Source organism: Falco punctatus, assembly GCF_963210335.1.
Source record: "Falco punctatus genome assembly, chromosome: 5".
Classification (NCBI taxonomy): Eukaryota; Metazoa; Chordata; class Aves; order Falconiformes; family Falconidae; genus Falco; species Falco punctatus.
The window spans coordinates 57,593,085-57,617,797 of record NC_137584.1 but is presented as its reverse complement, the minus strand read 5'-3'; the positions used below and the strand labels follow the sequence as shown (position 1 = coordinate 57,617,797).

The 24,713-nt window shown below is 43.9% G+C and overlaps 1 protein-coding gene across 1 annotated transcript in view; it reads right to left on the bottom strand.

The window, feature by feature from the left end:
* Positions 1–24,713, bottom strand: part of KIAA0408 — a 51,529-nt gene continuing 26,816 nt past the window's right edge. Inside the window, exon 8 of the transcript XR_013928619.1 lies at positions 1–24,676. The gene's annotated coding sequence lies outside the window, so the exon portion shown is untranslated. The remainder of the gene's footprint in view (positions 24,677–24,713) is intronic.

Here is a 24,713-nt window from a genome sequence, read left to right as displayed (position 1 = left end):
CCCAGAAATGCTCTGGAATAGTTTCAAGCATGTTGAGTTTCAGACTATTAACTCCACCTTCCATTTTTTTGCTTCACCCAATTAAAAAAATAAATCAGAAAACCCTCACATTTCCCTGAAGACATCTAAAAAAGAAGAGAGACTCACTTACTATTGCTGCTACATAATGCTTCAAGAAAACAAAAATGAGCAGGGCTTTATGAACTCTGCCCTCATCAATATTTACTGTTCTGGCTCCTCCTTAGCCTGGTCCACATTGTTAAAGAAATGGGATCTGTCCTCAGCAGGACATGGGTGAAGCTGTATAAGAAGAGTGAGTCTTCCCATCCTATTCCAGTTTTTCTGATTCAAGGGGAATGCTGAGCTGGACTGTGTGGTTGCAGAGCCTTGCCCCTTTCGGCATGACCACCATGTCTATTTTTGTTTTACTGGTACACTCAGCTGTTCTTTTTCCCTTTGGCCCATGCCATGCTGGGATCTCACCTTCTGAGCCCTGCCTACAAAATTCACAGGCAGAAAGGTCTGAGACAGAGAAGCACTAAAATGAAAAGTAGTTTCATGTGCACTTAAGCTTACTGTTACTATGGGACCAAGTCCTTTAAGACAACACCATGGTGTGCTTAAATCGGAGCCTGAAGAGCTTGTTTTCACTGCTGTTTCTGATTCTGCCATAGGAGGTCCTCAGGAGCAGAAGCATGTGAAGAAAGAAAAAAGCCCGTGGCCAGAACACATTTTGGATGAGGTTATCTTGAAAAATGTACTGCTTATTTACCTGTGAAGCTGTTTTCCCTTTGACACAGAGTTTGTCTTTGCTAGAAGATACAGAAAGCTCACTGGGAAGGCCTGCCAGAAGTTGTGCTCATGCAGGAGAGGGAAACACTGATTCTTTGGTTCCTCCAACTCTTCACTCTTGGCTGTGCCCCCTCTGACCACCCCAGCAAGCCAGACACCTTCCTGCAGGAAGCTGCGACCACTCGCCACAGCTCCCAGCTGGAGGTGAGGCACTGTCTGCTGCTAGGGCTAGAGAGAGCTGCCTGGGGTTTGCCAAGGTTTCCACCCACGTATGCCCATCTTCACCTCCCCACACGTAAAATAGGAGGAGGAGTGTTTAGCCACCTCATACGCTGCCTCTTTTTAAGTCAGTGGTGACTAGAAAGCACTTTGGATGAAGGGTTTACCAAAATGTCAGGCCTTATCCTTTCCCCTTACCATGCCTGTTTTGGCTTTTCCCTGAAGAATTGTATCTGGATTTTATTGGTTTTTTGCTTTTACTTATTCCCTGGAGAGTTACATCATTCTCTGCGCTTCCCCCACTCCGCCCCCCCCCCCCCCCCCCATTTTATTCCCTCATTCTCTCTCATAATTACCTTCTGCTCTTACTCTCCAATCATTCCTGTGCCATCTCTCAAGACTGTTGGTTTCATGATAATTAGTACCAAACCTTAGTGCTAGCTGACCTAAGAGGACAAATGAGATCGAACAATCATGTTCCTGCTGAATTAACCCAAGCCCATAGCAGCAGTTTGTGGCAGCCTGAAGCTTTCACACAAGCTGCTGGAGAACAGGCAGTACCTGATGGGGTGTGAAGTTGAAACGTTGATATAAAGCTGGCTGATGAAAGCTGAACTGGTCAGTGTTCTTTGAACAAATGGGAAATGGCAGAGTTTATTGCTGTCAGATTGGTTTCAGGGGGCTGGAGAGGTTTTGATCCAGCACTAGGAACCCTAACTTTCCTAGTCTTAAAGGTCTTGTATTACGAAACTGCAGCCTTGCATGTGTAAACCCACCAGCCCTTTCATCTCCTCTCCTTGCCTCTTACCACTGGTAATTTCCTTTTGTATCCCCAGAGGAAGTCTAGATCAGCAAAGACCTCAGTATGAGAAAAATAAGAATAAGCACTTGTATGACATTTAGGTCTTTGGGATTTTGTGATCAATGCCCTAGGAAGTGAGCTGAAGTGATCAAATTATTGCAAATTAATCTGCAGCTTCTAAAGATAGGCCTCACATCGGTGGGCTGTGTGTTTCCCCATACCCCAGCCTGGCTTTGCTGGTGCAGGAATGAGAAGGGGGAGTGAGGAAAAGCAAACCAGGGCAGAGGGCAATGGAAAGGCTTTCACTGATGGTGTAACGTGAACTTTTATTTAGCAATAGATATATACGTATATAAATAAATAAAAAGGGTCGGTGCATTGGATAAAATAGCATTGGTCAAAGCAAGCGCTGTACTGGTTTGTGGAAGAGAGTGCGTGCATGAAAGCCTTTGCCCACCCTGAGGCACTGCACTTGCTAGTTAGCTCCCAGGTCACTGCATACGTGCGAGGGCTGCTCTTACGCTCCAGGCTTGCCACTGCGTGTAACTGTCCCAGCAGTGAGGCTGGCTGGGCAGGCATCCCGGAGCTGCTGGTGCTGTGCCAAGCTGACATGCCTTGTTGGCCACCATGTGTGGCCCTTACATCCACCTGGAGGATTGTGTGAAGAAAGGTCAGACTGTCAGCTTCCCCCACGTTGCCTCTTTGGAAAGTCTAGCATTGGGAAGCCTATTATTCCCATGCATTAAAAGCAATTTGTTTTCTCTGGTGGCAGGATAGCTCTGGCACTAATATTGTCAGTCAAACATTGCAGAAGGAGAGTTCATACACACTGCCATTTTATAAGTCCTGAAAACTTATTTGCAGTTAAAAGGAAACCCAAAATTTCACAACCACACAGCTCAGATTTATCGTAAAGATGAATTTTTAGAATTAAAAAGGGATAGAATTTAAGGGAAAGGGTTGTTTACCAAGAGAACAATTTTCACATAGATTAGGTCTGTGGGCAGTTTTGTAGGTTTGTGTAAGAAGTGAAATTAACAAATTCAAGATGCACACAGCCCTTTCCCAGAAATAAAATAAGGTATCCAATCACATTTTGACAATAGGAAACAATTTGTGTGTTGCAAGTTGGTCTGGCTGTGTCTGAGTTAAATTTTGAGTTATTCCCATCTGTTTCAGATATCCTAATACATTTATCACAGTGAAAATACTGAAAAGCACAATTTCATGATAACCCAAGAGAATAAGCCACCACTTTATCTGGTTCTATGCACTCCCTCCCCATTTTCCTGACCTGTGAAAGTCGCTTTACAATTTTTCTGCAAAGATGCCAAAAGCCACCAAAAGTGTGGGTTGCTTTGGTAGAGAAAGTGCAGTGTGTGTGGGTGGGAGGGGTGTGCCCACCCAAAGGCTATCCTGAACAGACAGTTTTTTATGTCCCTCTGGCTCTGCTTGCGCTCTGACAGCACTGATGGCTTAAATGCAGTAAACAAGTCTGAACAAAGGTCTTGTCTAAAGCTTCTGCAGAACCATGTTCAGGCTTTCTACAGCAGGGACCCTTCTGGCAACCATTTTCTACAGAGGGCCAACCCACACGGACAGGACAGCCCTGGAGTAGGGTTTTTGATGCAAAGGCCTGGTGGACGTGAAAGCAAATGCTTCAAGGAGAAAGAGAAAACCAATTCTCCATGGCAATAGTGGGTAAGACAAGAAGACAGCGTTCTAAATGAAGCGCAACATCAGATGTCCTGTTTAGCCTTTGGAGAAAGCTCTCCTGACATCAGGGAGAACAAGGCATGGGAAGGGAGCTCTTGGAGGCAGTTCAAGTCTGGCTGGTCTTGCCTTGATATTTGAGACTCTTCCTGAAGCTGCTTCCATCCCTATTTCCTATTATTTTATGAGCTATTCCAGAAAGCAAAGACCTTTACCTGGGATTAAATGAGCCTGACCAGTGAAGTTGTCCTCGGTTTCAGGCCTTGCATCATACAAATACAATTTTTCTATCATTAAACCTTAGGGCATCTGGGAGTTTCCCAGGCTAATCCCTTTGTGAACAGTTTTAGTGTCATTTGCTTATGTGCATAAATGCCCATAATTCCCTGGGAATTCCTGCCTGAGCAGGTAGTCCTGCATTAGCCAATAAGCAAAAGCAATATGAAGTCCATGTCTATGCCACCTATATATGACAATATAGCTGATATGGGGAGGGAGGGAGGGAGAGCCGGGGGAGAGAGACAGAAGTAATGGCAGCTCTATAGCACGCTCTGGGAAATCGACAAGCGTGTAAACCCACAGGCAGCCCTTGCTGAAGAGAAGCTAAACTAGCCGAGTGCTTTCCAACTTCCTTTGTTTTCAGAGTGCCAGGCATTTCCCAGAGGAGAAGGAGACCTTTTTCCTCACTTCCCTCAGTTTGCTTTTCCTTCTATGAACCCTTCCAGAATCAGCCCATGCTCACAGTTGACCACAGATCCTGCTATGGGAGACAGCTAGTTCAGACTACATTTCTGAGCTAATTTGAACACCAGGATGCAGAAGGAGAAGAAATGTACTGGCAGTTTCCATGGAAATTCACCACCCTATTAAAAATAATCAATATAATAATAGTAACAAGTAACAATTTGTTACCACAGAGCAGAGAAGCAGGAAGAAGGTTCACGTTGTCCACACCATACTCATGTGATGTTCTTGAGATGCTGAAATGTAACCAGCAGAATGGAAAACTACATTTGACCCGATTTTTAATTTTTAAAAGGTTGCTGCATCCAGAAACATTCCTGACATGAGCAGGAATTGCATGCGTCACCACCTCTGAAAAAGAAGGCCCTATCAAGTGTGTACATAGACACAGTATCAGGATATGGACCATGGCAAGAAGCAACCTGTTTGTAAGCAGGTTTTTTTGCAGTCTGTTTCAGTCAATACAATTCTATTTCTAACGAGATGCCAGAGCCCAGACCATTTCCCAAGAAAACTTACATCAGTAAGAAAACACCTATAAAACCAGATGAAGATCTCAGGAGGGTTGTTTTAAGGCATTATACCCTTGACAGTTATGAAGTAAGCAAAGCTGTTTTCACATCTGTAAGCAGAGGTTTTGAAGAGTCAAATATGCTGAGAATTTTTACTCTTAGTGCCAGGTATTTGTACTATTTTTTCTTGTTCAATAGAATTCATCAAATGCAACCTCTGTTTCTATGTTTTTAAGCACTTCTCATTACATCTTCATGGAACAAATACCATTTCCTCCAGCTGGATTTCCAAAAGAGCTTGCTGCTTGGGCACCTCTTGATTTTTACAGAATTTCACTTTACCGCTGTCTTTAATGGAGTTGTTGCCGCTGGCAAATGCCCCCCTACCCCGCAGCATTGCAGGCAGGCTTCTCACCAACCCTCTAGTGCATTTGCAGGGCTACCACACAGCAGTTCCCTGGGTGCACACTGACATATATCTCTTTGAACATGACATTAAATGTGGCTCTCTAATGTCACATACAGTAAACCAGATATTTAACATGCAGGAGAGTACTTAACCACTATATTTGCTAATACTTTTTAAAGCTTTCAACACCTTTCAGCACAGAGAAATTCCTTAGGAGGAGAGCTCCACTGCACGGTGCCAGCCTGTGCCGTCTGCTGAACTTGTTGATCAGCAGCTTCTGCTCTGGGCTGCTAAAACACAGTGGCCTTTATTAGGCTTGTGCATCTCCATGGGCACTAGGAGCAAGGCACTGGCACAGCTGGGGGGTGGCTTTCCACACAATTGGTGGTACCAGACGGGGAAGTATTCTTCCACCCGGTGGTCAGCCATGATTGCTGCCTTTCCCTGGTACACATATCAGGATAGACATACTCCTGATGACGGGGTGGGGGCACGGAGAGGATGGGTTGCAGGGTAGGGGGTGGGAGCACCCATGGCACCAGCTGGTGCCGGTGCCTGCAGCCCACCTGGCTAACCTGCCTTGGCACAGCCTGGCATGGCTGCGCCCTCCTGCTGCCAGCCCTCTCGTCCCAGCCTTCAGCCAAGAGCCTCCAGGGACAGCAGCTGCAGAAATGAGCCAAAAATCCACAGGCAATGAATGCCACGTGCATCTCCTTTCTGTGTGTGGCCTTTTCTTCCCTGTGCCAGGAACATTACACACTGTGAATTGAATAGGCGAAATTCAAACGCTCAGGGTTGAGTAGCATACTAAAGATGAAAAAGCAACATCATGCTATCAGGTAGGCATCTTGTGAAGCTCATGACAGCAGCAAGACATCTGATGGAAAGACTGCCCTCCAGTCTCAGCCTTGCTCTTACAGCACGGCTTGCATGCAATTAAACTCTCTGCTCCGAGAATTTGGCAGTATCAGAGGACGCAGAGACTTGGCTGCTTTCAGGGCTGAATTCCCATGCTTTTGTTCAGCCTTTGAGGCAGAAGGAGCCAAGCCACTGGGAGCTGGCCAGAATCCAGCCCCTTCACAGGCAGCCGGGGTCCCCCAGGCAGAGAAGAGTGGCATCACTGCCTGGCCAGGAAAGGGTCTCTCCACGCTGGGAGCACAGCCCATCCAGCAGCACTGCAATACCAGGCTGGCTAAAACCACTGGTGAAAACTGCATCTTGCCTCCCCACCTGCTGCCCCATGATGTACGACATAGACAGGTATCCTACAGCATCCAAGCACTACTCCACCCAGCAGCAGGCAGTGCTGTAAACACAGGTTGGTTAATTCCTTACTACGCTATGGTCCTTCTCCTCCCCAGTGACAGTTAATGAACAAAACTACTAGAATGATCCCTTAAAAATAGTTATGCTATAAGAGCATGTGATTGTAATTACTGTCTTTGTGGACAAGTCTATTATTTTTCTTTCTTTCCATCTCCTCTGTGTCATAGGAAACATGCCAGTTTTCAAACATCCTGCTTCACTAGTATTGGAAGAAAATTTCCAAAAAGCAGAGTTTGTTTAACACAGGTTCCTGAGCCTATCCCAAGAGTCACCCCTAAAACCTGAGCTGGAACAAGTCTGAATGAACTCAAGTTTCTAAAAGTCCTGGGCACTTCTTTGCTTCTTCACTTTCATTCTTTATTTTTCCTTATTACATTAATCTCCTGCCTGTTTTCTTTCCCTCTTTCTTCTGATTCTTCTTGCCTCAAGTCCAGCCTCCCTTTGCCTTTCCCCATTAACTTTTCCTTGCCCTGTCTCTCTTTTGCCCACAGTTTTCCCATCAGTCCTTATGCTGTCCCCAATGCTGGGCTGCTCCCCGTGTTCCTCTGTCCCCTCAGACAGTTCTTTCCATTTCCCAACACCTGATTTCCCTCCCAGGAGTCTGAAATCATGCTCTCTCCTTATTTTCCCTCTTATGTCTTTGTTTCCATGGTTTCACTGTCATCATCTTTTCCCCTTCCTAGTCCTTACCCTCTCCTTCTGCTCAGCCACCCTCCAACATCCCTCTCTATCCCCATTTATTTTCCTGCAGGCTTTCCTTGCAGGGCTTTCCCTCCCACTCCCCATTGCCTCCATTCACCACCCCATCCCCTCTTTGCCTCCTTTGGGTGCTGCCAGAGCCATGGTCCCCATCCAGCAGTGCTTCATCACTCTCCTCCCTCATTAGCTCATGCTCCGTTGGGGCTGGCACCAATGTGGCACGGGACTTGCATGGGGCCATGGGGTCTGGATGGCTTTGCTGGTGGGCTGCTGCCATGCCCCCAGAGCAAGCACCACTGGCTGAAGATGTTGGCACTTGCTTTCCACCTCCGTGCCTCCCCAGGGAACTGCTGTCGGAGCCAACAGGCACAAAGCAGTGTGGGCTCCAGCCCTACTGTGAGAGGTTTGTTTATAATGAAAACAGCCCTGCTGGATCAGAGGAAGTTGCCTCTTCCAAAAAACACATCAGATTTCCATATTAAATAGGAGAAGTGGCCAAAGTAACATGACCTACAAAATACCTTTGAACTTCTGAGTTTTTTGGCCTGACAGTGGCGGGCACAGTGTTGCATTCAGACACCAAACCAGTCCTGCCTTCACAGCTAAAACCGCTCCTGCTACTACTGCTAAGGGTAACCCCAGAGTCCTGCCTCCCACCAGAGAATTTTGGAGTGCAATACAAATGCTAATTAATTAATTATCAGAACACTGAGAGCAGATAAATATTTTCATTATTTTCTCACACACAAGGGTTCAGATGAGGCACAGTATGTATTTCCACTCGCCACCTTCATTCTCACATCCTTTGGGTACAAGAAAGATAGTCTAGCAGGTTGGTGTGAGGCTTGATAAGCCAGGATAGTGGGACACTGGCCGGTCACTGGAGCACTCAGAAAATTAAAATGCATTTTTTGTAACAGTATTTTCGGTTTAGAGATTTGGGGATCTTTTTTTTTTTTTTTTTTAAGCATGAATACTGACAAAACCTGAAAATGAAGATGCCTGTATTTAGGATATCTCTATGTTCAAGAACTGAATCATTTTTTAGGGAAAATTAAACTCTGTTACAATACAGAGCTTGCATCTGCCACCTTTGGTGAAACCACCATGTCATATACCTGTCACATGCATAGGCACGTGTGCACACACAGAGTACTCATAGATAATGCACTCAGCACCCCCCAAAATGTTAATTTCTGGTGTTTGCAGGGCCAGAACTGATCATTAATTCATAGATTTATGTCTTTCTAGAAGAGAGCAGAAAAAAAATTAAAGTAAATGGAAGATACTGGAAAAGTAAATGTACGTGTGTTTAAATTTCCAGTATTGTTTTATTTATTGACATATTTATTATCAAAAACTATCGGCACAAAAGTGGTTTGAGTTTCAGGGAAGTTCCCTGGCCTCTGAATGCCCATTACTGGTGATCTCCAGTCTCTGCATGTACTAACATTTTGAGTCTGTACAGAGTGCTTTGCTGCAGTTCAAAACAGCTCCCAGAAACTGGGTTACCAGTCTGGGTCAAACCAGTAGCAAACGAACAGTTGTACAGGGAGAGGGGTATGCAGGGCTGCATGTGGAATTAGGGAAAGGAGCAACTGAAAACAACATCATCCTGGTAGACAAAAACATAATGGAAAGAAACAAAGTGTAGTGTAAGGAGAAAATTACTGGACCACACATGAACAAATGAAAGAGAGAACGAGAACATAAAAGCAGAAGAGCAGAAGAAAATACACAAATACAAATACAAGTACTAACCTCAGTGTTGCCCAGTGCAGACATGAGATACTTGCAGAACTAATACTCGTGCAGACCACAAACGGATTTGTTGCATTAGAATGAATTGCTGCCTTATATTTGAAAGGGAGAGAGGGCTGTACCTGGCTCTTCCCCCTCCCACTATAGGGTACGTATGCAGAGAAAAGACATCAGGAAATCAAACTCTTGAAGAGCTGTCTTCAAGAGTGCAGAAATGCTGACAGTTTTGCCTGTCCTAAAACAAGACTACATGAGAGACATGACTGCAAATCAGAGATGTGATGTGTACTTCTTCTGACTCAATGGGAGCAGCCACCAGCTGCCATTAGCAGAACCTCATGACAACAAGAGCAGCAACCAGCGAAGGCTGCATAGTGTGTTGCGGTGCTGAAGTCTGCTGAGTCACAAGCCTGGGATGAGCATATGAGCTAAAGACAAATGTGTGTTGACAGCAAAAACCAAAGAGGTTTCCATCACAGGCCTTCCTGGGAGGCAACAGAAACTGGGGTTCGTGGGCACAGAGCTGGCTGGCGTGCCAGGCTAGGGGGTGCTGAGCATGGGAAATGCCCACTCCTTCCAACTGTGCTCAGGACATCAAGGCTTTGTGTTTTGTAGGCTAAGTATGTTCACACTGAAGGACACGTGACTCATGTAGTCGATTATTCGTCCACATGGAAATGATCCTGAACATCAATCAACTGCTCCAGCTGGACAAGACATCTCTTACTTCAACTCCTCCTTCCTGCTGGCCACCAAGAGAAATAAAGCCAAGAAAGCAAATCCACTACATTTTTAAATTACTATTGTTCCACTCAAAACCAAATGCAAACTACTGCTGTGATCAAAGGCCAGACTTTAATTTGCCTTTCACTGGTTTTGGTGTTCACAAAACAAGTCAGGAAATGCACTGTTTCAGACCAAAAGGTGACTGTTACCTTCTGGGGTTGTTGTCCCAAAGGAGGAGCCTATGCTGGTTTACCCGCAGACTGCCACCATCACTGCTCTTACCCCCATGTTTCCATGCCTTTCTGGCGGTTGTCAGAGGCTGTGCAAAAGGCATGCCAGTACCCTGGACTACTAGTGGAGAATTCATTTTCTTTTAATGGGTTAATGTGCTGCGGATTTAACATGCTGAACCACTCAGCACAGGGTTCCAGAGCCATTACAGCAAGAGGGCAGGCTACAGCTGGGAAGAGGTGGGTGAAGGGGTAAAGGGACAGAAGCCAGGTCAGCCAGCAACTGGGCTGTCAAGTGGCCTAAATTCATCTAAGTACCCAGGGGGATAAAATTCTTTATGGTCAATGCTCATTTCTATTTTAATCCAAAAGGACAGTCCAGATAAACAAACAGTCTCCTTGAAACAAATCCTTGAATGCTTCTCCAAGTCTGACCTGCATGAACCAGCCTGGGGTTTCATGTGCAATTACACAGATCTGATTTCACACCGTCATCAAAAGGGACAAGACTGGCCCTGCTGCGCATGTCCAAAGCCTCCCTTGCGCTGTCACCAGCAGACGTAGGGACCCATGGCAAACTGAGTCAGGGAGTGTCTCAGACTGAACATGAATCTTTTTTTTTCCTCTGGGTTGGTTTTCGGCTGGACCTCTCCCCAGATCCTGCCTGCCAGGCTGGGGCACAGGGATTAGTGCTGGGAATGTGTAGCTGGCAGTGAAGACCCCTGGGCAGCAGTGCACAGTGCAGTCTGAGTAAGCAGCACTGTCTGATGGTGATGGCATTGCAGGGTGACACTAGTGTGAGCTGTCTTGGGCCACGTGTGCCTGAGCTGAGCGTGTGCCTATGTATGTGTGACCATGTTCATGTGTAGGTCCTTTCTCATAGGCATAACAGAGCTGTCTTCACAGGCATGGAAACCGGTACACGCATGATTTTTGTCCTGACTTGGCAAGGCTTCCCCACTTCACTGCCATTAGTACATTTTTTCCTCTCAGTGGTCCAGCCCTGGAGACCACCCTGAGCTCTTCATGGGATATGTTTGGCAGCTAGGAGGGTTTGCATGCCAATTGGATTATATTTTATATATCAGCAGCCGTGCCTGGAACAGCGCCTGATCTTTTTGGCTTCCTATCATGGTGACCTTCTCTTTCGTTCAAACGCTGCATGCTCTGATGCCCATCAGTCTGTCAGGTGGCGGGGAAGCAGAAGCAGGGCAGGAATGCTCCAAGGATGTATTTGCCCTTTCCACATGAGTTCAGGAACTACAAGGAGGTTCATGAGGAACAGCTTATGAACAACTCAGTTCTTGTTGGACAATGTTCTCTGTGTCAAGCAGTGGGCCAGCAAGAGCTTCTGGGTTTGACAGCTTTGGCTTGTCTGAGTTAACAGCCATACAGGCAGCCCAGCTCTGGCCCATAAAAACCAGCAGGAGCTCTTCTGATACCTTGGAAACAATATATATCCTTTGGCTAGTGGCCCTGTGAAAGTTGGTGTGTTTGTACAGGTCCTACCCTTGCTGTACAGCAATTTGGATGTGCTTTCTAGCATACTCTCATGCTCCTGTAGGCCACCTCTTGACACAATATAGTGCTTAAGATCAAATTATGTCCCACAGCATGTGGAGCAAAAGATAGTGCCTACCTTTTCAAAAACCACAAGACACTGCTAGCATCAAACCATTCCCTGCAGATGCAACAGATACTATTCTTTCACATCAGTCTGCAAGGTGATCAGCATAAGTTCATGAACAACATGTAGTGTGGAGTGGGACTCACAGGAATCTGACATGCGATGTTCCACATTGTGGTTTAACCCCTGCCACAACTAAGCACCACCCAGCCACTCACTCCCCACCAGTGGGATGGGGGAGAGAATCAGAAAGGTAAAATAGAAAACTCGTGGGTTGAGATAAAGACAGTTTAATAAATAAAGCAAAAGCTGCATGTGCAAGCAAAGCAAACCAAGGAATTCATTCACTGCTTCCCATCAGCAGGCAGGTGTTCAGCCATCCCTGGGAAAGCAGGGCTCCACCATGCATAACCATTACTTGGGAAGACATACACCATAACTCTGAACATCCCTCCACATCCTTCTTCCTCCCCCAGATTTATATGCTGAGCATGACATCATAGGGTACGGAATATCCCTTTGGCCGGTTGGGGTCAGCTGTCCTGGCTGTGTCCCCTCCCCACCTCTTGTGCACCCCCAGCCTCCTCGCTGGCGGGGTGGGGTGAGGAGCAGAAAAGCCCTTGGCCCTGCGTAAGCGCTGCCCAGCAACAGCTAAAACATCCCTGTGTTATCAGCACTGTTTTCAGCACAAATCCAAAACATAGCCCCATACGTAGGCTTTACCTGCTCCTGTACCCCCTCCTGCATATTGCACTGTACATTGGGAACAACATCCATTCTTTCCTCTGGACATATATTTTGTTTTCACCCTGGAGACACTTTAACAGCTAGCAGCTCGTGATGGACCATGGTCACTGAAGGTGTGGGATGAAAGCTCTTACAGGGAGGAGGCAGGAGCAGCGCTTCATTGTTCGTGGTCCTGCTCACAGGTGCTACTGAGGCCACGGGGAAGTCAGAGTGTGACAAGCACATCCCTGAGGAATGTGGCTGCCTTTGGCACATTTTACATGATGAAGAAAGTGTGAAAGACCTTGAGGTAGACATAAACTGTGTAAACTTTATTGGTGCTTTTACTGCCCATTTTGCTCTAAATGACAGCCAGGCCCAAAATATCCAAGTTAATATATCATAGCAATAGAATTTCACATTGTGTCATACCATGAAGGACAAATGAAAGACCTAGTCCTGCAAAAATATTTAGTACCATCAGAGGACTCTCAAACAGCCCTCTGTGGCTATTTATAGCAGGTGCACGTTGCTCTGTGGTGCTCTGAGGTTCAGGGTCACCTGTAGCAGAAGGATGTACAACCTGGAGCAAGCTGTGTTTGTTCATGGCTAGTGAACAACAGTTTATTGTAAGTCTTCCACTGCTGTTTGCTACTCACTTTTAAATACTACTCACTTTTTCTGCCAGAAAAGTACACAATTACTACTAACAATTAGAATAAATCACACAAAGTGATTTCCACTGAAATAGAGACCCTTCAGGGTGAATCACTCCAGCTTAGCTCTGCATAGCTGTGCTAGGATGCAAGCAGGAACAAAATAAAACCTTTATTAGAGTATAGGGACTTGAAAGAATTGTCACAAGCATTTCCAGTAATACACGTCTTCTTTTTCAGCTGAATGTTCCCTTTGATATCACATTTTCCATCCTTTGGCTCCAGTTCAGCAGACTACTTGGGCACAGGTCTAACTTCAAGCAGTTAAATTATGTGCTTATGTGCTTTGCTCAGTTGGGAGGCTGATTATTAACTACCTGCTTCATATCACGAAGGAGGGCTCTGTACGATAGTAAGCATCCTCTAACCTCCCCTTTGGAGCTCTGTGAGGTTACTCCAAACATTAGACCAAATGGATTTCTTCAAGAACATTACAGTTGCTGTTTCCCCTGGGAACACACCATGCTGTCATAGCATCAATCTCGGCCTGTGTACACCTTTCTTGAGATGGTAACTTTTCTGTGTCCTCTGCAGAAAGCAGACTCTAAATCAGAGGCTTCGTGTGATGCTGCGCTATTACCACCCTGCAGCAAAAGCACTGAAGACAGCAGTTTCAAAGTTGAACCCTCCATGGCATTCAAAGCCAGGGGTAGGAGGAGTATTTTGCCAGCACATTGCTTTCTCTCTAATTGTGCCTGCAGTTGCACTGCGTTAACCTAAAGGTACTTTCCTGCTTAGTGCCAGTTAATACGTACCTCATTCAGCTGACTACAGGTTAAGGTGAATCGGGTCTGGCAGAACACAAGCCCTGCTTTCCACTGCAAGCTTCTTTAAGAAAAGCTGTCTTGGGATTGCAGGTTCCTGGAGGGAGTGGAGAAAAAGCTGCAGAACTGGGCACAGAGCCACTTTTGCAGGGAGAAAATACTCACGTAGTGCCATCTGCCTTGTAAACGTTTTTGACAGTGTAAACATATATACTATGTCTTCAATGCGTAACACGCCCCATACAGAGAAAGCTAACATCCCCTGCTAAATCACACCCCTTTTTCCCTGGGTTTCACTTGACTTGCATAGATTCTTACACAAATGCTTAAATTCTCCAACTGACTTTAGTCCCTGTCATTTTTGGGAGGCCTGAGTTAGCGCGCTAACAGGAATGCATGCTTAATGCGTCGCTGTTCATGATTGTGTTCAGATTGCTTAATGCTGTTTAATGCTTTGTTCATGATTGCACAATGAGAATGGAAAAGCTGCAATGACTGTTCCGTGATGCAGACACTATAAATAGAGTGTATGAAAAAGGATGCTTTCTAATGCATTATGTTTTAATCAATAACAACAATAATATTTTATTGTCTCAGAAAAGTATTTATATTGCAGAACTGCTGTGACTCACAGCAGTGGTTTAGTTAGAAGTCAGATTCAATTGAGAATATTTCACACTAATGGCTATTGTTTTCTGCACTTAGGCACTGTACCATTCCCTGGGTTTGCTGAAGTTAATATGTAATCCCCTCACGTTATTCTCTGACTGACTTTAGCCCCTGTCATTTTTGACAGGCCTGATTTGTGCTAACAGGAATGAACATTAAATGCTTTGCTCATGATTGTGCAATGAGAATGGAAAAGCTGTAATGACTGTTCCATGGTGCAGACACTATAAATAGAGAGTATAGGAAAGGATGATCTCTAATGCATTATGTTCTAATCAATAAGAACAAGCTGATTCCGATTGTATTTTATTGTGTCTGAAAAAAGGTATTTACATTGCAGAACTGCTGTGACTCACAGCAGTGATTTAGTTAGGAGTCAGATTCAATTAGGAATATTTCAGACTAAAGGGTATTGTTTCCTGCACTCAGGCACTGTACCGTTCCCTGGTGTTGCTGCACTTGATATTTAATCACCTCATTGAACTCACACCACTTACATATACAGCTGTCTTCACGAGAGTGTTCTCTAAGTTCATATGAACCAAAAGGTTCATATCCTAGATGGATGCAAACCAAACAAACAAGAATCCTTTGTATGGGGAAGTCTAGAGATCCCAAGAGCACATGATCCTTCAAGTTCTTTTACCCTAAGTAAACAAGAGAAGTAAAAGGCAACAGAGGAAGATGTCAGGTCAAAGTGATTTGCCCCAAACTGCCCAGTAGACGAGTGGCAGACACAGGTTTTCTAATCCCTGCATTTTTAAGCCTGACTGCAGTCCTTGGGTCCCGTGTTTTATTTTCACAACAGACAGAGCTATGTTGCATTACCTTGTATCTATGGCAGACTAGCAGCTGGTGCACAGAGGATTATTAGGGATACCCAGGACTTAGGTGGCACATGGCAATTAGTCAACAATTTAGTCATGTGGCAGGGACCTCATATATCCATATGAGCTTGAGGAAAACCTTCATAGAACACGATCAATCTGCAGAATTTGAATACTCACAACATGAGCAAATAAAATCCAAATACTATGTACTAACACTTAATGAGAACTGGACCTGGGAGAAGCACATAGTTTCAACTTTCATTCATTTTCTCTCCTCAGAAATGATGAGAAATACTGAAAATGGTGCCTGTTTTATCTTTCTTTCCTAACAGGCTTAAAACCTTGACTAATGCTTTAAAAAAACCCCTCTTCAATTATATACCTCAATATAGTAAGTACAATGGTAGTTATTATAATTTCATATATCTATTTTCCATAGTAGCATTTACATCCCTGGTTTCGCCAGAGCACTTAACACTTTCTGACAGCTGGTGAGGATGGCTTGTTGGAAAATGGAAAGCAGGGAGGCAGAATGCATTTGGTGTTCCAGGAGAGCATTCATGTCTACGTGGAAGCTGCCTACAGCAACTAATAGTATAACATTCTTTTTATCTCCCTAAAGTGGCAAATTTTAAGACACTGCTTGTGCTTTCTTGCTTTTTTTTTTTCAACTGCCAGGCAAGGAGAGAAGCATGGAGAGAGATATTGAGAGGCAGTGAAAGAAGTAGGTAGCAGTCCAGACCAAAATGTAAGATAGCCTCAGAGGTAAATCAGATTCATTTCTCTCTAGAACATAGTTACCCTTTGGTGAGAGGAAATTCACTGCTGTCAGTGAGTTATAGACATCAGAAGCCAGGACCTGAAAATATCTATTAGTATACTATTGGCAGGCTGGATCCCAAAATAGCTTTGCCTTTGAGAAAGATGACATTGGCTTGCTTTTAGTGTGTATGTCTTGACTGTTAGGATTATGGACTGTGTCATGGGGTATTGCTGATGTCTGGAGCTTGATTTCCAGAGAAACTGTGCATTATTGGGATGTATATTTTGCTAAAAGTTGTTTTTCCCCCTTTGTAAACTCTTGGTAGCACTCAAGTACCCAAAGCAAGCACAGGTGCCAAGTTAGATTTTTACTAGGCATGTTCAGTGGTTACTCCGACATAAAATGTGAATTCACATTACCGGATCACTGCTTGCCCAGTGCTTTGGGGATGTAACATACCACATAAGCACCAGGTGTGCTAAACTATCATGATCAGTTGGTGATATCCTCCTCCTCCTCCATTGCTGGCAGTGCTATCCAGCTTCACAGGCACTGCTGAGGCCCATAGGAACAGAATGACTACAGCTGTGTAATAGCATCACCAGGATAAATATGTAAACACACAAAGTTAGGAGGTGGTCACACCTGATACTTTCAATACCAGGCCTCCTAGTCAGTACCTGTGCTATGACCTAGTTGTTCAGAAATGAGCCACTGCTGATCTCCTGAACTTGGTGAGTCTGTGAGTTCTTGTGGAAGATTTATCTCATTTTGCAGTAAAATGTCTTTTAGTATTTGCCTGAACAGTTATAAGAAATGCAGGGTGTAGGATGCTTCTTGTGTGATAAATTACACTAGAGTATTTGAAGATGCAGTAACTGTGCTTTGGTTATAGCATTTCCAGCAATAGTTTCTTTCTATCTGATTCTGCCTACAGTAGGAAATTTCAAGCACAAGGATAAACATTTTTCTTTTTCTTGTCTCTTCATCTCATCCATTTAATGCCCATAAGTCCTGATCAATGTGAGTTTGTGTCTGGCACAAGGCAGTCCAAATCTCCCCTGGTGCCTCCAAAAAGTACTCAACTAGATTTGCGTTTCTCACCTTAAATTGCATGTCTCTTAGTATTCTGATGTTTTTAAACAATTACCCAGCATATGATTACCCTCCTACTTTATTTTGTCTACCCTTTTGAAAGGATGTCTTTTTCTGAATCCTATCTTAGCATAACACTAAATACTCTCTGGTAATCTAAGGGAACAATTCACTTACTGAAACAAAATTCTTTTACACTTCTTTAATGAAGCCAGGGATCAGAAGCACAAAACAGTATCAAAGTCTAAGCAACAGGATTCTGTGTACTACATTTATGTGCCTTAATTATCATCTTCTGTAAAGGGAGAGAGAGTAGAAAACTAGCAACTTTAATGAGACTGTACCACAAAAATTTCCCAAAAGTGTGTTTCAGAGCAGGGCTTCACCTACTTTGTATCTGTGCAAGCTGAACTTGCATCCATGCCTTTGGCTTAAAGTGAGGCTCCTTTCAACTGTCACTTTCCCCATGTCAAGTGGGTCTTCTAGGAAAAGCTAAGGAGATTATTCCTAGGCAGGATCCAGGATTAACTCCTTTCCACCTGTGGTCTGCCAGTGCCAGAGGCAATGGGGCCATGGGATGCTTTGCACAGCAGGGAGGTATGCCAGGGAAGCTGCTTTAGTGCAGGGCTCACATCAAGGAGCATCATTTGGCTCTCCCTGGAGTCACATCCCAAGGAGCTCCCACTGGCAAGTGGTGTTGGCAGGGTGAACTCGGCCACATGGCTAGTCTGGGGGCTGTTTCTGAGCAGCTGTGCAAGCCCAGCCAGTGAACTTCTTAAGAGCAGGACTAACTTTATATATATATATATATATATATTTGAAGTACAGCTTTCAGCTGTGTTTTTTCCTATATAATTTTACCGTTTGACTGACCCTGAGGAACTTGTAGGATTCCTACTAGTCATTGGCAAAAATCCCGTGGACTTCAATACAAGTTAAATTTGGCTGCAGAAAGAGACATGTCATTCAGTCTGTGTGATGGGTTTTGGTCTCTCATTACCATTTGCTGCCTACTGCTATACAAAACAAAATGACAAGCTTCTACAAGGAAAGATTATTCTTTTGTATGTATATTTTCTAACCACACAAGTAACAAAATAGAGATGGTAATTTCACTGCCTGCAAGTGAACATCTGGAGCCTCTTGAAAATAATCTTACAGAGGCACCACGAGAATCTGCAGGGCTCGAAAACCGGGACCCAGGTACTAATTCCATGACTAAGCTGTGTTAAAGTGACTCAGAGACAACCACAAAGTGACATTTGGTGGCTTAGCATCCCTCAGGTCAGCGCGTGCTCCAGCTCCACTTTGTTGGGTGGGTGTGCCCCAGGGCATCTGTAATCTTTGTTAGGAATTAATTTGGTGTCGACATAGAGAACCACAAAAAAACCTCTCTGCCCAATTTGCAGTAGTGGTGAAAAGCACTGATACATGTCAAAACAAAAAGAAGGGGACGGAGAACAGTATGAAATATGCTTTGTGTCATTGATAATCCCTGGAGTTTCTTATCCGAAACACATTTTTTTACTCCTACCTTTTTTGAGAGGACAAAATGGTATTGGAGGCAATTCCAAAGTGGAGTTAGAGGTAAGGCAAAATTCCCCTTAAAGCATGCTTGAAAAGTTTGCAACCATTTTCTTAGACTGAATAAAAAAGAAAAAAGACTCAAAGCACATAAAATGACCCAGACAGGGAAAGTACATCAGGAGGTTGCGCTCATTCATAAGAGCAGGAGGAGGAATGACAGAAAAGCAGGCTGAAAAATGTATTTTCACTAAATGCACAGCTAACCTATGTTGCCATTAAAACAGGTACTTATTAAGGCAGAAATGCAAGTTACGTATGCTTACAGCTTAAAGCAGTTTCCAGAGTTTTAACAGTACAAGTAAACAGGGCCCAAATAACCATCCCAGTTGGTGGGGGTGTAGCTATAATGGTGGATGTGAGAGGTGTGGGTTCAATTTCCTTCTCTACCCTGTAATCTCAGCTTGGCCAGGGAGGGAGGAAAGACAATAGCTGGCCAGATGCCGAAACTTGGTTTGGAAGCCTAATTCCCATGAGATGTCTCTGGAATTATACAGTTCAATGCCTTTAAAGCATAGGTCTCTCTGTGCCTCTGCTCTCCAGCTACAAAGTGGGAACAATGGCATTGCACTCCATCCAAAAAACAAAAGGGCCAATCCATCAGTGTGCACAGATACGTATTCCTGTGAACTGAAAAAATGTTATTTCCAGAACAAATTAACTCATGTTCCTACTTCTGGCTTTTTTGGTTGGTTGGCTGTTTTTTTTCTCTCTCCTTCCTGCAAAGTACATGACACTGCTGAGTGCTACAAAAGTCTAGCTGGGCTTGGACTGCAGCAGCAGTCGTGCTCCTGGAGGAGGTTATTCTAATGCCAGCGAGTCCGGAGCACAGCAGCAGTGCTTGATGAGTCTTGCCTGTGACTCAGCATTCCTCTCCTCTTCCCATGTTCTTTAAACTTCAGCAACTGAACCTGTACCCATACTTCTTCTTCAGCACGGACCTTCAACAAGAAAGCATCAGAAAGGGTAGCAAAAGTGACCTCAGAGTGAATCTAGGAACCAACTTCTGTGAACAATGTGTTGACCCTTTATTTCCATACACTGATACAGTGCTGAAACTACAAGTCCCAGCATGCAATATCACATCTTCATCAAAATGGAATATTTGTTGCCTAGCAATTAAAAATCTTGATAACAAAATATCTACACTTATGACCATGTGAGCAAACATTATCTCATTTGGTATTGCTGCCCCCCTGTAAACTGTGCTTGAGGAATTTGGTATAGCAAAATTCAGAAGTCAGCAGGTTCAGAGGACCAAAAATCTACTAGATTCACACCAGAGGAGAAAAAAGGGGATGCAGTACTTTTTGACTGACTTCCGCAATATATACTGGTATATAAATCACACAGCAAATATCAGAAGACGCCGTTTGGCATTATCTCTGACCATGCTTGAATAATCAGGTCAGTATTATTTGTTGCTGCTCCCATCTCTCCTACAAATACTAGCTTCCTTGTTTTATTCTGATTCATGCAGGCCCCACAGACATCTGCGATTTGGCAGCTTCTACTGAGTTAGAAAATGTCAGCAGGAGAGGGGAGGGGTGATTAAGGAGAAACTTTTCCAGCCGTCAGCTTGCCTGCCTTTTCAGCGTGCTTTGTGTGAGCTCTGCTGGCAATACCTACAACTTCTTTCTTTCATTAGAATACTTGATTGTGCTAACTGTGGCTGCCCAGCACTTGATTAAAGATGTGTTTTTAACTGCAGAAGACTGCAATTAAATGTGAGAGTTGTATGGATCCAAGACCTTAATCAGGGGCAGGAGAATAAAGTATTGCAGATTTGGAACCTGCTGCATGGAATCTGTTAAATCATACTGACAGTCACAGACCAGTCTGGTTTTGAATCCAATATGCCTTATATGGTAAATTCAGCAATATTTCAATAACTTTATCCACTACCTTGATAATAAGAAGTTCTTCTGGATGACAGTCTGCAAGACTGTCAGCTGGCCTTTGGTATACCCACATTTTCCCAGAATTAGGACTAACACTTAGCAAATTTGGCCAGAGTGTAATTGGGAGATATTTGTTAATCAAAGAAAAGAATTCTCTTTGCAGGTGCAAAAGGTCCTTCTGTCATGGCTCCTTTCCTCAGTAGTCTCACAAATTCAGTGATAGAAAGTGTTAGCTGAAAATTGGTCTTAGGCACACAGGGCCTGATCCAAGATAGAAAAGACTTCTAATGATTTCAGTGGCTTTTGGGTTTGTTACTATTTCTTCCACGCTGAAAGGGAGTTTCTGTTGTCTCTCTGCTATGCCTGCAAAGCGACTAACATAATCTAAACAGACTAGTCAGCCAAAGAAAGTATTATTATAACCGTTATTTTGCATAAGGGGAATGAAAACTGAGGCCTGCAGAATTATGCAAGTCCCTCACTCAGTCCTGTAGCACTAGGTCCCTGTTGGAGAATCTCACCCAGTGGTTTGAGCAAGATCAGCTAAGGTGTCCTGGTAGATCAAAAAACCTGAGTACAGATCTCCCAAGTCCCAGTCCCACAATCCATCTTGCTGCCATTTCTGTTCTTTGGATTAAGTTCCTACAGATACAGAAAACTAATAGTAAACATGCAGTTGTTAGACCAGAAATGTATGCACAAGGATGAGCCTCTGTAGAACATAAATCCATTTTGAAAAAAAAAAAAAAAATACAATATTGTGTATACAGATTTACAGAATTAATTACGCAAGTGCTACACAGTTCACTGGCTAGAATAAGCTTGGCAGAGCTATCAAATTACTTTAGTGACCAAATCTCTAAAAAAATCTTTCCTTGCTAATCTATGAAAGTGACTAAAGACTGTACCCAACTCAACAGTTACTCACTGTGAACTGAGTCTAAGCAGAACACATGGTACCTCCTCAGTCTTCGGTGAGATCCAGCATTCATATAATATAGCTGTGAACTACTTAACAGTGGCACAATGATGCTGGCTCAGTAGTAGGTGCCCTCACTCACCAGTTGCCTCCCCTCCTTCTGTAGGAGGCACCCACCTTCTCAAGAAGATCTACTGGAATGAATCATACAAGTGCCTCACCCATTTCAATGCAAAATCAGCTAGATTTTGCCTTCCCCAGCATTAGTGGAGCTGCCATCAGTCTGAGTGTTTGGCTTGTAAGGTGGTGGAGGTTTCACTCTTTCCCTCTGGAAAGGGCAGTAAAAAAGAGCATGGCACATCATATTGCTACAGCTGTTTCTGCTCTGATCTTCTGCTTCACTTCTTCCCACTTGCCCCTAGAAAGCCAAGAGTTTCCTGCTGTTTTTTCTGCTTCATTTTCCTTCACTTCAAAAATAGGAATGTTAATGCTTGCTCCACAGGGCTGCAGCTACACAGCTAGAAGATAAACATGTGCCAGTGCTTTAAGATTTAACATCTCATATCTAGCATGCTCTCACCCTGTAAGCTGCCTGTGGGGAGAAGAATGGTCTTCCCATCCCCCAAATTTGTGACTTAGCTGGATCAGTCATTTATTCTACCTCCAAAGTGCATTGATCAGAAGTTCTTGTGTGATAGCATTAAATAAATTTACAGATCAAAACCTGTCTGAACGATGGAGATGGACAAATCCCTCCCCTCTTGATCCAACTGAAAGCTAAAAGCTACATGAGTAATGTAAACCAAAATCTCTGTGTCTCTGCCAAAGAAATAAATTCAAGAACGGCATTTCCTTATTCCTGGCCTGCTGCAGCTGGCCTTTCTTGTAATGCTCAATTAGTCAACAGTGGGTAATATCACTGTCATGCAAAACAGTTTTAGTCAACAGTGACTAGGTGTGTACATATAGCATTTTAGAAAGAGCAGAAGTGAGGCTGTTGGATTTTTCACTGTGTTTAGGAAAATTCGCACTTTGGCAATCCTCAGCTTGCTATGGGTGGCAAGAAGACCCCTCTTTCCTCCAGCCTTTCTTGGTCAGAAGTAACAGCAAGGAGTTCTGGAACAAAGGTGATGACTAATGGCATCAGTATATACTCCCTGCACAAAAGCTTATTTAATTTCAACTCGGCCAGTTGCTTTTTCAGGAAAGTCGGTGCAAAGCTGGGGATCCAGCTATGAACACAGAAGTTCCTGTAACGATCCTCTGTACAAGAGGAAGAGACCATTCCTTTTCCACATCCATCTGTGGCAACAAGTCATCAATGCTGAATGAAGCCTGTGCAGCAAGGCTGGTATCTGCTTCCTTGTTTTAGTAGAGATGTCTTAGGTGTGGCTGCAGCTTGGACTTTTTTTGTGTTTTCTCTGGTAGTTTCTCTTACTTGTGTTCTTTCTCCTGTGGGTGTTGGGGCTCATGGCTTTTACACAGTTGGTCTTACAGGCTAGAGTGGAGATCACCCATATGAAATATCGGCAGGAAATTTTGAGCTGCATGAAGTGCTTTGGGATCCATTATAGTCTCTACACGCTGATAATACTTATATGTGCATGTAAAATTTGAAGTTTCTCTCTGCAGTCTTCAAAATTTGACCTCTGTGGGAGGTATGAAGACTGGTAGATTAATTTGAGATTTGCTTTTGGATTTTAGGGAGGCTCAAGCAGCAATTAGACTAAACCAAGGGTCTGAATTTGAAGACTTGGTTCCTCTCCAAATTTTGATAAATTCTGATCAGACACAGTTTACATTTGACCCCTGTGTGCCAAGTGAATGAACTGAATCCAATCATCCCAAATTTGGGAAATCTTCAGTCTTATTCAAAGTCCTTTTTCTACAGCCTTTCTCCAAGTCATAGGAAAATGTAGGTAGGGAAAAATATGAATATACACAAACTGACCCTGTAAAGACAGCTGCAGACCTATACAGTTTGAAAAAAATAGCATGAGAAGGGTTTAGGACTGCTTGAGCTGAAATGAATGATAAATGACTTGTTTCAACTCACCATCCTAAAATGTCCCAAGATTTCTTTTCACTGGGATTTTGGTTGGGATCCCAAGTCCAGTGCAGTGCCACTGTTTGTTCCAGTTTAGCTAAGACTGATTGCAACTGCGTACAGGCCCCACTGTTGCCATTTCCATACAGTGGAGTGACAGTGCAAAAGCAAGAAGGGAGCAGTAAAAGAATTGATCAGTGTATATATACACATGATGTGTACATATTTGTGTGTGTATAGACGTGAAAGGAAAGCAAGCACTCAATTAGTGAGCTTCTCAAATGCTGCAGATCAGAGACGGTGTCTCCAGCATTAGATCAGCCTGGTTCTCCCAGACGTATTTAAATGTGAAACTCCTATGAAACACAGCAGTCTAGACCAAAAGACATATGGGCTGGCACTGAATGGCATCCTAGGAAAAACAGAATATATAACACATAACTACTTAAAGGAGACTATACAAGCAGCATAGTGTTCCTTACATCACCAAACCACTCTTATCTTAATTTCTGAATGTTGCAAATTACTTTCATCATCCACTTTCCACTCACTGCAACTGAAACAAGTTGGTTTATTTCCCAGTGCCAAGCTTAAAGAGACAGTTCAGTTCTAAAAACCTTGGTGGCCTGACTGCAGATCGCTTTGGCTGGAGATCTTTAAACAGTTTTAAATTCTTCTTGGCCCCTTGTACATCTAGTTCAGCTGTTGGCTAACTCCCAATAGGGAATGAGGGATTCTTCACTTTCTGTCCAAACTGCTGTGAAATTTTGCTGTAAAGTGAATTAAAATTGCAGAAACCCTTCCAAGAGGTGATTGAGAGGGAAACAAACTCCTGCACAGAAGAGGCAAAAGATTTCTCCACACTACAACTGCAAAAAAACTCCATAAAACTATTAAGCCCAAAACTGGCTGCTTTAGTGCTTGTTGCAGAAAGACCACAAAAGGCATCTTCCTCTGGCTTCTCACAGCTGGTCCGTGGAAATGTCATGTGTTTTTCAGGTCTGGAAGCCTGCAGAATTAAAGCTGGAAAGTGAAGAGAAGCTTCCAGGCAGCCATTGTTACCAGCCTATTTCTCTTCTTGGGTGGCTGAATCTTCATCTCCCTATGGAAGGAGAGGGAAGGAGGGAGTAAAACTACAG